The sequence below is a fragment of the Natrix helvetica genome (genome assembly GCF_964273705.1).
Source record: "Natrix helvetica genome assembly, chromosome: 4".
Classification (NCBI taxonomy): Eukaryota; Metazoa; Chordata; class Lepidosauria; order Squamata; family Natricidae; genus Natrix; species Natrix helvetica.
This window is the reverse complement of record NC_138550.1, coordinates 140,251,474-140,268,891: the sequence shown is the minus strand read 5'-3', so window position 1 is coordinate 140,268,891 and position 17,418 is coordinate 140,251,474.

Genomic DNA, 17,418 nt, shown 5'->3' with positions numbered 1-17,418 from the left:
AAATTTGAAGTTTGTAATATGGAGAGAGAGGGGGGAGAGAGAGAGAGATATAGCATTCCTTAAGTGTTTTAATAAAATGCCATTATTTTTCACATACTGAGTGTGTGATCCATTCAGCTCAGATAAATATAATTTGACATAACTCAAGCCAATCCTATATTATTTTATGAGATCAGTTTATTGACATATTGCCGACAATCAATTTCTTCCTCGTTCATTTTAAATTAGCATTTGATATATAGCAGAATTGTTTAATTGTAAAGTTGTAGCCCCCCAAAGAAATGGCTTACTTGTAAAATACCTCCATTCAAGACCACTTAAATGAAAAAAAAAAAAACTTGTATTTTTCCATATCCAAGCATTATCCACTGTTCAGAAACATCCACATCAGGCGTGGATTCCTACCGGTTCGGCCTTGTTTGGCCAAACCGGTAGTGGTATGCCAGCCTGGGCCGCAGAACTGGCAGCGACCCAGGCTGGATATGTCCCTAAACCGGTTCCCTGGTCAGCACCGTCACTGCTGCCATCTTGTTTTTGAGTTCTGTGCATGCGCAGAACTCAATTTCCATTGCTGGCCAGAACCCAGCCCTGATCAACGTCATCATTGTGTCAATTGTTTGATGATCCCTCAAACAATCTCCTACTAGCTTTAACTTCACAATAAAGTGAAAATAATTACTCCAACTGACCCATGTTCTGGAAAAACTAAAATTCTGTGACTCTCAGTCCACACAAACTGGACGTCTATTGCTTGATTTTCCATTTCCTCTCCACTCCTATAGTCAATTCCTTCATTTTCTGTGCATTTGTCTAGTTGCATGCAATATAGTATATACATATGCATATAGACACGGAGAGAAAGTGTGCTGCATAGCCAATTTTTCTCTTGTAAGGTTTGCAACAGCGAGTAAAGTCAGATTAAGGTAAGAATACCGAAACAAAGAGAAACAAAGAGACTGTACAGAGAAACCAGAAAGACATAGAAGTCAAAAGCAAATATTGATTTATAGCAGCTTCAAAAATACTACAGTTCACACCATGGAAGCCACACCACACACACACACACACACACACACACACACACACACACCATATTTTTCAGAGTATAAAATGCTTTGCCATTTTATACTCTGTATAAAATGGTTTTGAAGAGGCAAATTTTAAAAAAAGGTTTTTGCACTCTACAAACCTCCCCCAAAAAGCCCGTTGTTCACGAAAATGGGCCCATTTTTTGTCAAAAAAAAAAGGGGCATGGATAGCCTTTAGGAGGATTATAGAGTGCTCTTGTGGGCTGGCGCAAAATTGAGCAAAAATGGACCATTTTTGCTCATTTCTGCCCTCTAGGAGCCCCCAGGAGCTCTCTGAAAGCATCCATAAGGCTATGCACGGCCATTTTGTTGAAGGGGCAGGGTTTCGGGAGGCAAAACATGTGTATTCAGTGTATAAGATGCACCCAGATTTTCAGCCTCTTTTTTTAGGGGGGAAAGGTGCGTCTTATACTCCAAAAATACAGGGTTTGTATGTACAGTATGCATGTATGTATGTATATATGTATGTATGTATGTATGTATGTATGTATGTATGTATATACGTTTATACATACATATATACTTGTGTTTGTAGATTTTGTAGATTCCGTAAAACAAGACCAGCATATATATATACATATATATGTATACTTTTCTTTTTGCAAATAATTAGGAATTTAAAGAGACTTGTAATCATTACTGAAAACTGTACCTAGTGCTACAGAAATAATTTAATTTGCTTTAGATTATTCCAAAATAAGTCTGCCCAAATAAGAAAAGGTTCAAGAAAACTGGAATTTTACTGTCCCACCTTCTTTTCTGATATATAACAAGACATAATCTGCAGATTGGCTTAATTTCAAAATAAAGTGGGGTATAAAGATTTCCAGCTATCTTCTTGAAACATTTTTCATTGTTTGAAAAGGATTTATTAAAGTATATATTTTAAGTATCCTTAATTCCTTTTTTTTTTTGCTTTGTTTAAGCAGAACAAGCTTAAATTTGCTGGGTAAAAGGTAAAGGTTCCTCTCGCACATATGTGCTAATCGTTCCCGACTCTAGGGGGCAGTGCTCATGTCCAAAGATGGCTCAGTGGTCATGTGGCCAGCATGTCTAAATGCCAAAGGCACACGAAATGTCTTAGCCACTGAGTCACCGCGTCCCTTAATTTGCTGGGTAGCTAGACTTAATTGCAGCAAATATATTCTTATCATAAATAAAACTTGTTGCACATTTTGGAAATATGTTTTAATGGATTTTAGACCAAGTATTTATTTATTTAGTGTATGCCATTAGAGCAAGGAAGGAGTATTGATAAGAAATACCAACTTGAAGTTGGGACTGCTACTAGACATTGCATCACTGATCCAGAGGTTAGAAATGGTAAGAAGAATTATTAATACACAGGCTTTTTATATCAAAGAAAGCACTTGTTAAGAAGTAAAACTAGGTGTGGGAGATCAGAAAACATATTTGGAAAAGTGTGAACAGACTGAGAAGTCAGAGTCAGTGGTAATATTAAAGGAAAAGAACCTTCTCCAAGGATAATATCTGAAGGCTTACTAAGGAGACCACATTGAATGTCTTATGTTTTATTTTTAATCAAATCCTGCTTTAACCTTCTGAAAAGAGTACATAAGGGAACTGCTCTTTTCCTTTAATCCAGAAAGCATAGATACATATACAAAGGTGAGAAACAGGCCATTAAAATAGCATTTCTACTTCATTGCAACATTGCCATAGACAGCTACACAATAGTCATTAATGTACAGCCATTTATTGAGTGACTATTTGAAGTTGCAACAGTTGCTGAGAAAATAACTAATGATCGGTTTTCACACTGATGTCTGTCCCAGCATGCCCACAGTCATGTGATAAAAATTGGGCTATTTGGAAACCATTGCAGCATTCTGGGCTCATGTGATCACCATTTGCGACCTCTGCATCTGGTTCCCAACAAGTATCCTCAATGGGGGAAGTTGGATTCACTTAAGGACTGTAGTTCACTTAACAACAGCAGCAATTTAACTTAACATCCATGGAAAAAAGTTCATAAAAATATTGATTTGACTCACTTAACAACCTTCTTGCTTAGCAATGGAAATTCTGGTTGTAATTGTGGTCGTCATTTGAGGACAACTTGTAGTTAAAATCTGTTTACCCCTTACTTTGAAGGGAAGACAGGTGATTCCAGTGTCTTGAAATGGGAAATCGAAAGTGAATAAGGATTAGCAGAGATGGATATGACTTTTATGCCAGTGCAGTTTTCCACTGAGTCCTGGATGGGTAGTTAGCACTTCAATCCACAGCTAACTCTCACAAAATTTGTGAACATTGCTGACTGGGAAATTTTGGCAGCTGAAGTCCACACATCTAAAAGCTGCCAAGGTTGAGAAACATTGAACTAAACTATCAAGTAATTTTCAGAGTTAGAAATGTATTGAGAGCCAAAGGTGCTTTTTCAAGAGATAAATGGACTTTCTTGGTTTTTCTTTAAAAACATTTCACTTCTCATCCAAGAAGCTCCTTCAGCTCTGACTGAAGGCTGGGGAATGGAAAGATTTATACTCCTTGCAGGACTGCAAATCTCCATAGACAAATATACCGAGAGCAATTAAAATGTTGAAAAATTAAAATGTTAAATTAAATTAAATTTAAAAAATAATTTAAACTAAATTGTTACAATCTATTGAGAGCGATTAAAATGCAATAATGTAACTTTTTAAAGAACCTACTTCTAAGTCCAATCAGAGTAGAGTGGATAAGACGCTGAGCTTGTCAATCAGAAAGGTCGGCAATTTGGCAGTTCGAATCACCTAGTGCCATGTAACGGAGTGAGCTCCCATTATTGCCCCAGCTTCTGCCACCCTAGCATTTCTAGAAAATGAATCCTTGCATGTCGATGGAGGAGGAGCTTCCAATGATGATGGCGGGCGTCCCTTGAGCTCCGAGAACATCATGGAGCTCCCGCCCGGTTAAGGGTTGCTGCCGGTTCCCGTATCATCTGAGGGAGCCGAGAGTTTGATAGCCCGACCACCCAGGCATGTTTTGGGCTTGTTTTGGCCCGCCAGGGTGGTCGGTGAAGACCGGAGGGAGGAGAGGACTGGAGGGCTGTAAACGGCTGCAAACGGTCACCGGCAAGGAAAAAAGCAATGGCGACGGCGTGACGGCGTGATGCGGCTGCGCTGGCGCCGAGAAACGCTGAGAAATACCAGGAATAGAGGGAATAGAGGAGAAACATCGAAAAACCTCAAAAGAGCTGGAAAGAGCCGGAAAATCTGAAGGAGAGTGAGAGGAAGTGGGTGAGAGGCTCCGGAGGCATGGGATGTATTGGAGGTACCGGAGAGATCCTTGAAACATCGAAGAACTTAAGGGAGAGAAACAGGAAACATCTGATAGGTGAGAAGGACTGGGAGGTGGACGGAGACTGCTGGAAGAGACAAGGGGAGATGGCTGCGACGATGGCTGAATGGAGGAAGTTGCAGCCAGAGAACCCCCTGGGATATTTTGTCATCTTGTTATTCCTGGTTGTTTGTCTCTGGCTACTCCCTCTCCCCCCCCTCCCGGGCCCCTGCTGGCTCGAGCAGACTAACATTGAGAGCCAAGCAGCTGGGCCAAGAATCCCCCCCCCTTCCATCGGGGGGGCCACATCCACCATGGAACAGATGAATGGAACTATCATCTATCCTTTACCACCATTTACCATTTACCATCTTCGCCTTTCCCCCTACCATTTGGGACATCTAATCATGGCTTGCTCTCCCCCCCCTTTTCTCTCCAAGTTCTGAGTACCACCTGGACATTGAAAAAAATCTTCTGCCCTCCATTGAGACTCTAGCCCACTGGTTTTCAACTATTAACTTTTATATCATCTGCACCCCTACCTTATCGGGATGGTCAACAACATACCAATTTACTCGAGGACAGACCTGTTTCGCCTGCGGGAGGCCCCTCTCTCGCAGGTATGGCCCTTGGCTCTTTCAAGGGCCAGCCTTGATGACGGGTTCGTGAACCCCGAGAGGTGGAAGAAGAGGAAGCTGAGGGGCTTTTTAGTAAAATGTTTTATACTGTTTTTAGGGGGTCCCAGGGTGGGGGGGAGGGTTAATCAGACCGGGAGGACGGCCAGAGCCGAACAGACGGGTGAGTCTAGGAAGGACGGGGATGCGGTGGAGGGGGGGAATATAAAGGTCACGATAGCAGAGGGTTGTCCTATTACAACGGTCGCGGGGAGGAGGGGATGCGAGGACAGGATAAGATCCCAAGGTCGGTTGGGAGACCGTGGCTGCTGGTTACGCCCGGTCGCTTGTACCAACCCCTGCAGCCTAGGTGGACAGGTGCTACAGAGCCAGGGCCTGCGGCTGATGCTTTGCAACGCAAGGTCTGTCATCAACAAGGCCCCCCTCATTAATGAGTTGATCTCAGAGGGGGAGCTAGACCTTGCAGGGATAACGGAGACCTGGTTGGGCCACGAGGGTGGTTTACCCCTCGTGGAAATGTGCCCACCGGGTTTTCGAGCATTCCATCAGCCTCGGGCCCTGGGTAAGGGTGGTGGGGTGGCGGTGGTTATGCGGGAATGTTTAGAGCCGAGGGAGTTCACTGTTCCTCAGATACCCGGGTGTGAGTCCCTTGGTGTGAGTTGGGGCCCAGGGAGGCAGTGGGGCTTGCTGATTGTATACTTGGCTCCTCGCTATGCATCAGCAGCCCTGCCCGAGCTCCTCGAGCTAATCTCAGCGACGGCAGTTGAGACTCCCAGACTTCTGGTCATGGGGGACTTCAACTTGCCGTCAACGGGAGCGGCTTCCGAGGTGGCTCGGGAGTTCATGGCTTCCATGACGGCCATGGACCTGACCCAATTAGTTCAGGGCCCCACTCACGAAGGGGGCCACACACTGGACCTCATTTTTGTATCTGAACAGTGGACGAGTGATCTGGGAATAGGGGATTTAGTTATCACGCCCCTGTCATGGTCAGACCACTCATCCCTCCGGCTGGACTTCCCTGGCGCTATCCCCCACCGCGAGGAGGCGGAACCAGACTCTATAAACTGGTACCGCCCCAGGCACCTGATGGAATCTGATAGATTCCTGACGGAGCTTGGGCCAATACCTGTAGCCTTGTCCCGCTCCCGTTCCGAGGACCTAGTGACTGCCTGGAATAGGGCGACGACTGGGGCCTTGGACCGGGTTGCGCCGTTGCGACCTCTCCTGCGGCATCGACCCACCCGGGCTCCTTGGTTCACTGAGGAGCTCAGGGTGATGAAGCGCCACAGGAGACGTCTAGAGAGCAGGTGGAGATCCTCGCGCTCCGAATCTGACCGAACACAGGTAAGAGCCTATTTGCGGACTTACCTTGTGGCAATGAGAGCGGCCAAACGTAGACATTGTGCTGCTCTTATTGCGTCCGCGGATAACCGCCCTGCCGCCCTGTTTAGGGTGACTCGCTCCCTCTTATCGCAGGGGGCGCGGGAGGCACCCTTACAGGGTAGAGCAGAGGAGTTTGGGGAATATCTTCAGGACAAAATCAATCAGATCCGGAGCGGGTGGACCTCCGTCAGTGGACCAGACGAGCCGCCAACAGCGAGTCTTGAGAGACCATTCTGGGAGGAGTTTGACTCTGTTGCCCCCGAGGATTTGGACAGGCTGCGTGGACGGCTGCGACCCACCACTTGTTTAACGGACCCGTGCCCCTCCTGGCTGGTACTGGCAGCCTGGGAGGTGACACGAGGCTGGCTCCTGGGCCTGGTGAGCGCCTCACTGAGTGAGGGATACTTACCAACCGCCTTGAAAGAGGCGGTGGTGAGACCCTTGCTCAAGAAGCCTGCGCTCGACCCAACGGAGCTAGCTAACTATCGTCCAGTCTCCAACCTTCCCTTTCTGGCGAAGGTTGTCGAGAATGTGGTGGCGCAGCAGCTCCCGCGACACCTAGACGAATCCGACTATCTAGACCCACGCCAGTCCGGCTTCCGACCCGGGCACAGCACTGAGACAGCCTTGGTCGCGTTGGTCGATGATCTCTGGAGGGCCAGAGATAGGGGTTGCTCCTCTATCCTGGTCCTATTAGACCTCTCGGCGGCTTTTGATACCATCGACCATGGTATCCTATTGCGCCGGTTGGAGGGGATGGGAGTCGGAGGCACCATTTTGCGGTGGTTCGGCTCCTACCTCTCCGACCGGAAGCAATGTGTGTTGACAGGGGGGCAGAGATCGTCCCTGAGGCCACTCACTTGTGGGGTGCCACAGGGGTCGGTCCTCTCGCCTCTCCTGTTCAACGCATATGTGAAGCCGCTGGGTGAGATCATCCGTGGTTTTGGGGTTGAGTACCATCTTTACGCTGATGATACTCAGCTGTATATTTCAACCCCAAACCACCCCAACGAGGCTGTCGAAGTGATGTCCCGGTGTTTGGAAGCCGTCGGGGTCTGGATGGGGGACAACAGACTTAAACTCAACCCCTCCAAGACCGAGTGGCTGTGGTTACCGGCGCCTCGGTTCAGCCAGCTGACCCCATCGCTGGCCATAGGGGGCGAACAATTGTCCCCTGTGGAGCGGGCGCGCAATTTGGGCGTCCTCCTTGATGCCCGGCTGTCAATGGAGGACCATGTGGCAGCCGTGGCGAGGGGGGCGTTCCACCAGGTTCGCCTGGTGCGCCAATTGCGCCCCCTACTGGACCGGAGTGCCCTGCGCACGGTCACTCATGCGCTGGTGACGTCTCGCCTGGACTACTGCAATGCTCTCTACATGGAGCTTCCCTTGGGACGCATCCGGAGACTGCAGCTAGTTCAGAACGCAGCCGCGCGGGTTATTATGGGAAGTACACGTTACTCCCACGTAACACCTCTCCTGCGCGAGCTGCACTGGCTACCTGTGGCCTTTCGGGTGCGTTTCAAGGTATTGATCACCATCTTTAAAGCGCTCCATGGCAGTGGGCCTAGTTACCTGCAGGATCGCATCCTACCACACACGTCCCTGCGGCCTATCCGCTCACACAGAGAGGGGCTCCTCCTGGTGCCGTCTGCTGGTCAATGCCAGCGGGCGACACCTAGGAGTAGATCCTTCTCTGTGATGGGCCCAACCCTCTGGAATGACCTCCCCCCTGACATTCGAACTACCACCGACCTCCGTTCCTTCCGGCAAAAGTTAAAGACTCACCTATTTCAATCAGCTGGCCTGGCACTTTCTTAGTTTTACCTCCCGGGGATTTATTCATTTTAATTGGGTTTGGGGTTTTAAAAGTTTTTATTATACTATATATTATATTTAATATTTATTATTCCATGTACAGTCTTGCAACCTCCTCCACCTACCTACTTATTTAATTATTTAACTGTTTTGCATGTATTTTATAACGTATTTTAGTGACTGTACACCGCCCCGAGTCCCTTTCGGGAGAGGGGGCGGTCTATAAATATGAATAAAGAAAAGAAAAGAAGCATTTCGAAAGCATGTAAAAATGCAAGTAGAAAAATAGGAACCACCTTTGATGGGAAGGTAACAGCCCTCCATGCACCTTCAGCATTTAGTCATGCTGGCCACATGACCATGGAGACATCTTCAGACAGCGCTGGCTCTTTGGCTTTGAAACAAAGATGAGCATCGGCCCCTAGAGTCGGGAATGACTAACACATATGTGCGAAGGGAACCTTTATCTTTACTTAAATCCAATCAGTAGCTTTGAACCTAAGGATGTTACTGGGTAAGGTGGTAATACAGAAGCAGTACAGTACCTTGAACTTAGAAGAGAGACAAGGCAAAAATAATTACTATTTCATCACAGTTAAGCCAAAAATAATGTATTTTTGCATACATCTTAACTATCAATTTCTATTCATTATAGAACAGAATTATTATCATTTTGTGGCAAATATTAGTTTTCAATGTTGTTCTAAATTTGAATCAAATCAAATAGGTAGTCACAATTATCTCTGATGCTAGTACAGCATCCAGTAATGCATATTGAAGTTGCTGAAGCAGAAGATCAATGCTTCCTTTGTTTTTTTTTTAAATAAGGAATGCTAGTTTATCTTCTGTTCAAGAAATACTAAAAGATCTTACCTGCGTAAGAAAGTTAAGTGTGTGTACTTGTACTCCCATCTTATGCTAAATGTACCTTCTATCTTGGTAACAGGAAGAGAAGCAAAAAGGGTCATTTTATCCCATGGCTAGAATACTGGACTATTAACTTTCTTTTCTGTCACCATGGCAACATCAGAGGATGAAAAAGTGGTTTGCTTCAGTTTTTCCTCCTAATTCTTGTTGCTTTCTCCCCTCCCCCCTTCACAGCTTTCAACTAAATAGTCTAATATTTGAATTTCCAAACTGTAGTGGACTGCCTGTTGAGTTCCGGTACTAAAATATTTATTTGGGAGTTAGTTCCACTGAAACAGATACTACAATCCAACACATAGTTAAGCACACTTAAACTCATTAATGTCAACAGCCAACACTCTGCCAGATGGTTGGATTATGGCCAGTTTGTTTAAAATTAAAGTGATGGGTTGTCACTCAAGTGACATGTGTGATTATATTAAAATAGGAAGGAACATGTTTTCTGCCAAAAGGAAGCTAAGGCCAAGAGTCCATTCATTTTTGGTTGCGTACGATGCTCACATGCACTGTTTATTTTAGGAACCCTGTAGTTCACATCAAGAGAAGGAATAACGCTGTTTCATTTTGCAGGGGCAGCCACGACCGGTCAGCATGCCCGTTCCGGGCATCCATCTGCCGCCGGTGCTCCAAAAAAGGGCCACCTGGCCCAGGTCTGCCGGGCTGTGCTGCCTCCGCCACCTCTCCAAGGAGCCTCCAGCCAACAGATGACTGCAGGACCGCAGCAGCCCTGCCGCCAGCCTCGCACGAGAGCCAGCTGCTACGCCGTGGAGCCGGGACCAGCAGCCGCCCCTGCTGAGGCCATCTACCAAGCCTCCGCAGGTGCTGACAGAATCAAGGCGTCAGTCCTCATTGAGGGCGCCCCGTGTGTAATGGAGGTGGACTCCGGCTCATCCCGCTCCATACTATCTTGGGCTGACTTTACTGTACTCTGCCCTGGCATTCTAAAACGCCAATTGAATGCCAGCTCCGTGGCCCTCAGGGACTACCAGGGGTCACTTATCCCAACCCTGGGTAGCTAAACCGTCAGAGTGGAATACGGGGGGTTTTCGGGGTGCCTGCCTGTATTGGTGGTTGAAAAGCCCCTGCCCGCATTGCTGGGGCTGGACTGGTTCCCTGCCCTGGGCCTCTCCGTGCAGGGGGTGCATTCACTCTCTGACACGCCCCCTGACGTTGCTGCCGTCATCGCCGCCTATGCGGACGTGTTTGACGGACAGCTTGGGCTGTACAAGGGCACCCCCATCTCTCTCAACCTAGATCCCCAGGTTGCCCCCATTAGGCTGAAAGCCCGCAGGGTGCCTTTTGCCTTGAGGGCCAAAGTTGATGCGGAGATTGACCGTTTGCTGGCGCAGGGCGTGTTGGAGCCTGTTGACTACTCACGGTGGGAGACCCCAATAGTGGTCCCCGTGAAGGCCGACGGCTCCATACGTCTCTGCGCCGACTTTAAATCCACCATCAATTTGGCCCTTCAGGCAAACCCCTATCCAGTCCCTGTTGTACAGCACCTGCTCCACTCCCTGGGGCAGGGCTGTATTTTCGCGAAACTGGATATGGCGCAGGCCTACCAGCAGCTCCCGGTGGATGATGAAGCGGTGGCTGCGCGGACTATCGTCACCCACCGAGGGGCTTTCCGTTGCCGCCGCCTCCAATTCGGTGTTTCCGTGGCCCCGGGGATCTTCCAGAGCCTCATGGAGCGATTGCTCCATGGGCTCCCTGGCGTGGTACCCTATTTCGACGATGTCCTGATCGCTGCTTCCAGCCGCTCAGGAGTCCTCGAAATGTTGGGGAAGGTCCTCGACCGTTTTAGGGGCGCGGGTCTCAAATTAAAACGCAGCAAATGTTCATTTGCTGTGCCTAAAGTGGACTTCCTGGGTTTCTCCATAGATGCCCACGGAATCCACCCCACCCCTGCCAAGGTTGCAGCCATTAAGAACGCCCCCACCCCCGCCTCTAAGGCGGAGCTGCAGTCGTTCTTAGGGCTTTTAAAGTTTTACGCGCCATTTTTGTCGCACAAGGCATCACTAGCCGAGCCGCTGCATCGGTTGCTCGACCGATCAGCGGCCTGGCGCTGGGGCAGCTGCGAAGCGCATGCGTTCGCAGCTGTCAAAGACATGCTGACATCAGAGGCAGTCCTAGTCCAATACAGTGACAGGATGCCCCTGACGCTAACTTGTGACACCTCCCCCGTGGGGTTGGGGGCTGTCCTGAGCCATGTCCTCCCTAACGGCTCGGAAGCCCCCATAGCTTTTTATTCCCGGACACTCTCTCTGGCGGAGAGGAACTACAGCCAGATCGACAAGGAGGCTCTGGCTGCTGTGTCCAGGGTTAAAAAGTTCCACGAGTACCTGTACGGACGGCACTTCACGCTTTTCACTGACCACAAGCCACTCCTTGGGCTTCTGGCCAGTGACCGTCCGACCCCTCCCATTCTGTCTCCCCACATGACCCGTTGGGTGGAGTTCCTAGCGGCATACTCGTATGCCCTGGTCTACCACCCTGGCAAGCAGTTGGGGCATGCTGATGCCCTCAGCCGCTGCCCCTTGCCTATCTCCAAGCCACAGACTGTGCCTTGCCTGTCTGTTTTGGCCATCGCGGACCTGGCCTTGCCGCTCTCCGCGAGCGATGTGGCTGCAGCGTCCCGGGCCGACCCCACCCTCTCCCAGGTGATGGCTTGGGTTCTGCGGGGATGGCCTGGGGGGCCGGTGTCCGACGACTACCGCCCCTACAAGGCCAGGCAGCTGGAGCTGTCTCTCCACAGTGGGTGCCTCCTGTGGGGAGACAGGGTGATCATCCCACCCAACCTGCGTGAGCAGGTGCTGTCTCGCCTCCATGAGGGCCACCCAGGCATAGCGCGCATGAAGGCGCTCACGCGCAGCTATGTTTGGTGGCCCCATCTGGACGACGAGATCGCTACCTGGGTTGCCAGGTGCTCCACCTGCCAACACTCCCATCCAGCGCCTCCGGCGGCCCCGCCGTGGGAGTGGGAGATTCCTCGCGGCCCATGGTCACGCCTCCACCTGGACTTCGCTGGGCCTTTCTTAAGGCCAGGTCTTCCTGGTCGTGGTGGACGCATACTCTCCACAAGACCTGACGGCCGAGACAGTGCCTGGCGCCACCCGCTGGCCACAGCCTTCCAGCGGTCCAGCCCCCATTGGGCAACCAGTTCCAGCGTTGTTACCCGCTTTGGCCGTCCCACAATCAGGCCAGCCCTCTTCTACCATTAGTTCAGAATTCCCTGACTCAAAACCGCCTGTGGCCGCGCCACCCCGGCCCTGCCTACCTGCTCCGGAGTCTCCGCCTCCTCCTGGTATAGGCCTCCAAGATGGCGCCCGGAGCTCCACTCCCTCCCGGGAGGAGCTTCCACAGGCACCACCTCCTCCTCCGATGGTCTGCCCCGTTCTGAGGCGTTCTGGGCGGGTCCGATGCCGCCCTGCGTACCTACGCGACTACGCATGCTCCACAGTCGTGCATGCGTCCTCGCTGGGGGGGAAGGAGTGTTATATTCCTTTCCTCCCCAACTTACGACCGGGGATTCCCTCTGTTGACAGCTAGCAACAGCCATGCCGCGCCTTAGCCAATCAGGCGCGGCTTGGCTGAAGGCGGGCTGTTCTGCCATTCTGATTGGTTTCTCTGCTTGACAGCTCTTCGTATAAATAGCTGTCAAGCAGAGGAACGCCCTGATTCTCTCCTGTACTTGTTAATGCCTTCTGTTAAATAAAATAGAGTTGGACGTTCCTCAGCATGTCAAGCCTCGTCTTTCCCCACTACATTTCAAGTAGAAATTTGGGGCTTGTGGTTGCAAATCAAGGACTATCTGTATAAGAAAACCCTACCCAATCTCATTCCAAAAACGTACTGGCACCAATAATATATTCAACTTGCTGGGGGAGGGGGGGATCTTTAAAACGCTGAAGTTCCAAAACCTGTTATCTTTACTTCAAAAAGGATTAGCATTAGCATAGAAAGCAAGTTATAAAACTATTAGTATTGGCAGACATCTGTTTTGTTTTTATTTGGATTTGCATAAGCAGTGTCATCTGTGTTGGTATCTATCTATCTATCTATCTATCTATCTATCTATCTATCTATCTATCATCTATCATTATTCTATACTGATTACAAGGAATATACTTGAGGAGCAGGTGACAGGAGGACTCCAGATTTAAGGGGTCTTTATTCATTACAGGTGGTCCTTGACTTACAACTGATCATCTTTCTATCTGGAGCAGTGCAGCCCCATCAGATCAAAGATGGTATTGAAAATTTCTCAGTATGGTCCTGACAATGAACCTTAGAGTTCTCTTTACTGAAAAGGGAACAGGTGACCCTAAACATAGCTGTCAGACAGAGCTCTGCAGACACAATAAGAACATAGAAATATTGATATTTCACCGCTTCTGCCACAACACGATAGGTCTTAATAGTGGCTGTAACTCATGATCAATCAGATTTATCCCTCAGCTTCCTCCATGGCACTCTAGATGTTTCTTGACCCGTTTCAAATCCCTCAACTCCTCTGTAAACATGAGAAGCGATGAGCATGATGGGATGAGCAAGACCTTGTCCAAGGCTTTCACTATCTCCCTATTCCAGGTAGAAGCCAGGGCCTCAGCAGGGCCATGCAGCAGAACCTCAGGAATACCCCCCCCTGCCCCAACTCCCTTTTGAACCTCAACAGGTCCAAAAGTTACAGGAGTAGACCAATCAAATAGGTTCTGCCTCCCTGCAGAAGGGGAAAACATAGGGAAATATCAAGAACATGATCTGACCACATGAGACCGGGCAGGTTCCCTCCTTGGAGCACATTATTACTGCTGTGACAATGTGTGACCACTATTCCAAATTGGGCCCTGAGTAATCATGCCATGGTAGCCATGAACTTCCAAGCTGCTTCCTAAAGTAAGCTGCTCCTGAAATAAATTCACTTTATTCAATGTATTTTCATTCAATTAAATAAGGTTTACTTCTCTAAGTAAGTGGGTAAAAGACTTCAGCCCATATTATGCCACAATCTTTTAAGAGTGCTTAAGAATTTGCTAATTATAAGGAAGACTTTTTGAGATTTGCAAATACATTTAATTTGACCTTAATTAAAGTCAAACTTTCTCTGGTTTTCCACTTTGAATAATACTGTAAAAGTTCTCATTATGGTGGAAAATGAATTCCAATTCAACAGTTTTGCTGATTAGTTGCAAAGTGTATCATGGCGAACTTATAAATATTCATATATACTATTGCTATATTTAGTGGGTTCCCTTAGAATAGATTTAGTCTATATTTAAAACTTCTTGAGCATGAAAAAGGACCATTGCCTCATAATCAGTCATGTAATCTACCATTTAAAAGTTTAGCAATTAAAATAATATTTCCAGAGCAACCAGACAAAGGACAGAGGAAAATATATGATTTAAGGGAAAAGTACATTGTCTTATGCTGGCCTTAGGACATACACAATAAGATCAAGGAATTATAATCTTGTTTCTAGTACAAGATACAATATTATATCCCCAGAGTTATCTTACATCACATACATTCTACTCTATCATAAAACATATGGAAAATTCTAGGTTAGAAAACTGATCTGTATCCAAGATGTAGAAAGAATGCTGTATGTCTAGTTTTAGTTTACCCTAGTAGAAGAAATATGAGAAGATAGTTCAGATAAGAAGATATAATAAAAGACTGCAAGAGTGAGAGCCAGTATGTTGTAGTGGTTAAGGTGCTAGCCTAGAATCAGGAGACTAAATTCTAGTCCCACTTTAGGCATGAAAGCCAACTGGGTGACTTTAGGCCTGTTACTCTTTCTTAGACATCTCCATGGTCATATGGCCAGCAAGACTAAATGCCGAAGGCCCACAGAGCGCTGTTACCTTCCCACCAAATGTGTTTCCTATTTTTCTACTTTCACTTTTACATGCCTTCGAACTGCTAGGTGGGCAGAAGCTGGGGCAAGTAACAGGAGCTCACTCCGTTATGTGGTGCTAGGGATTTGAACCACCAAACTGCAGACCTTTCTGATCGACAAGCTCAGCGTCTTAGCCACTGAGCTACCATGTCCCCCAACTAAGAGCCTTAATTAGAGTTTAATATAATACTTAATTACCTGATTCATATTTCTAAAATCAATCTGCAAAGCAGAATTTATGTATTGATGCTAACACTTTCTAAATTTTGTGATATAGTTTCCTACCCAAGCCAATATATCTTTATGTCAAAGCACATACAGAAATTTGTAAATTAATCAGAGATTAAACTAGCAAAATATTTCATTTTTCAGAGAGAATGTAAATCGAATTTATACTGTACAGTAAAAAAAATTAGACCAGAAAGAGAGAAAAATGAACAAGAAAAATTTGAATTTGAAATCGCTGAAGATTTTAAAGATCAAGAAATTGAAACTTGAAGATTTATTGAACCCTAGATGTGATCTAGCTTAACATCCGAGAAATCACTGAACTCACTGGTTCTAAAACTTGTTAGTTTCTCATGCCTTTGATCAGGCGACTGATGGAACCAAATAGGTTCCAGACGGAGCTTGGGCCACTTCCTGTAGCCCTGACCCGCTCCCGGACGGAGGACCTGGTGGCCGCATGGAACAGTGCGGCGGCCGGGGCCTTGGACCGGGTGGCGCCCTTGCGGCCTCTCCGGTGGCAGCGAACCACCCTGGCCCCTTGGTTCACCGAGGAGCTGAGGGTGATGAAGCGCCACAAGAGACGCCTAGAAAGCAGATGGAGATCCTTTCGCGCCGAATCTGACCGAACACAGGTAAGAGCCCATTTACAGACCTACCTTGTGGCACTAAGGGTGGCTAAACGTCAATATTACACCACCCTTATTGCGTCCGCAGAAAACCGCCCTGCCGCCCTGTTTCGGGTGACCTGCTCCCTCCTTTCACAGAGGCCGCGGGAAGCCCCTTTGCAGGGTAGGGCAGAGGAATTTGGGGAATATCTGCAGGACAAAATCGCTCAGATCCGGAGTGAATGGGTCCCCCTCAGTGATCTTGGGGAGACACCGGAGGCGAGTCTTGAGGTACCACTCTGGGAGGAGTTTGACTCTGTTGCCGCCGAGGATATGGACAGGCTACACGGACGACTGCGGGCCACCACATGTTTATTGGACCCGTGTCCCTCCTGGCTTGTACTGGCAGCCTGGGAGGCTACACGAGACTGGCTCCTGGGGCTGGTGAACGCCTCGCTGAGGGAGGGGTTCCTACCAGCCGCCTTGAAAGAGGCGGTGGTGAGGCCCCTACTTAAGAGGCCTTCCCTGGACCCAGTAGAGTTAGCCAATTATCGTCCTGTCTCCAACCTTCCCTTTTTAGCGAAGGTTATTGAGAGTGTGGTGGCGCAACAGTTCCCTCGACACCTGGAGGAAACTACTTATCTAGACCCGCGCCAGTCCAGTTTTCGACCCGGCCACAGCACTGAGATGGCTTTGGTCGCATTGGTGGATGATCTCTGGAGGGCGAAGGATGGGGGTTGTTCCTCCATCCTAGTCCTGTTAGATCTCTCAGCGGCCTTCGATACCATCGACCATGGTATCCTATTGCGTCGGCTGGAGGGGATGAGGGTGAGGGGCACCGTTTTGCGGTGGTTCTCCTCCTTCCTCTCCGGTCAGACGCAATGTGTGTTGGCGGGGGAGCAGAGGTCGACCCTGAGGCCGCTCACGTGCGGAGTGCCACAGGGGTCGGTCCTCTCACCTCTCCTGTTCAACACATACATGAAACCGCTGGGCGAGATCAATCGAGGATTCGAGGTTGAGTGCCATCTGTATGCAGATGACACTCAGCTATACATCTCTACCCCGAACCACCCCAACGAAGCCGTTGAGGTGATGTCCCGGTGTCTGCAAGCCGTGCGGGTCTGGATGGCTGACAACAGACTCAATCTCAACCCTTCCAAGACGGAGTGGCTGTGGCTACCGGCGCCCCGCTTTAGCCAATGTGTTCCATCTCTGGCCATCGGGGGGGAACAACTGCCCCCGGCGGATAGGGCACGCAATTTGGGCGTCCTCCTAGATTCCCGGCTGTCGCTAGATGATCATGTGACAGCCGTGGCTAGGGGGGCATTCCACCAGGTTCGCCTGGTGCACCAATTGCGCCCCCTACTAGAGCGGGACGCCCTTCGCACAGTCACTCATGCCCTGGTGACTTCCCGTCTTGATTACTGCAATGCTCTCTACATGGGGCTCCCCTTGAGATGCACCCGAAGGCTCCAGCTGGTTCAGAATGCAGCCGCGCGGGTTATTATGGGGAGTACTAGGTACTCCCATGTAACACTTTTCCTGCGTGA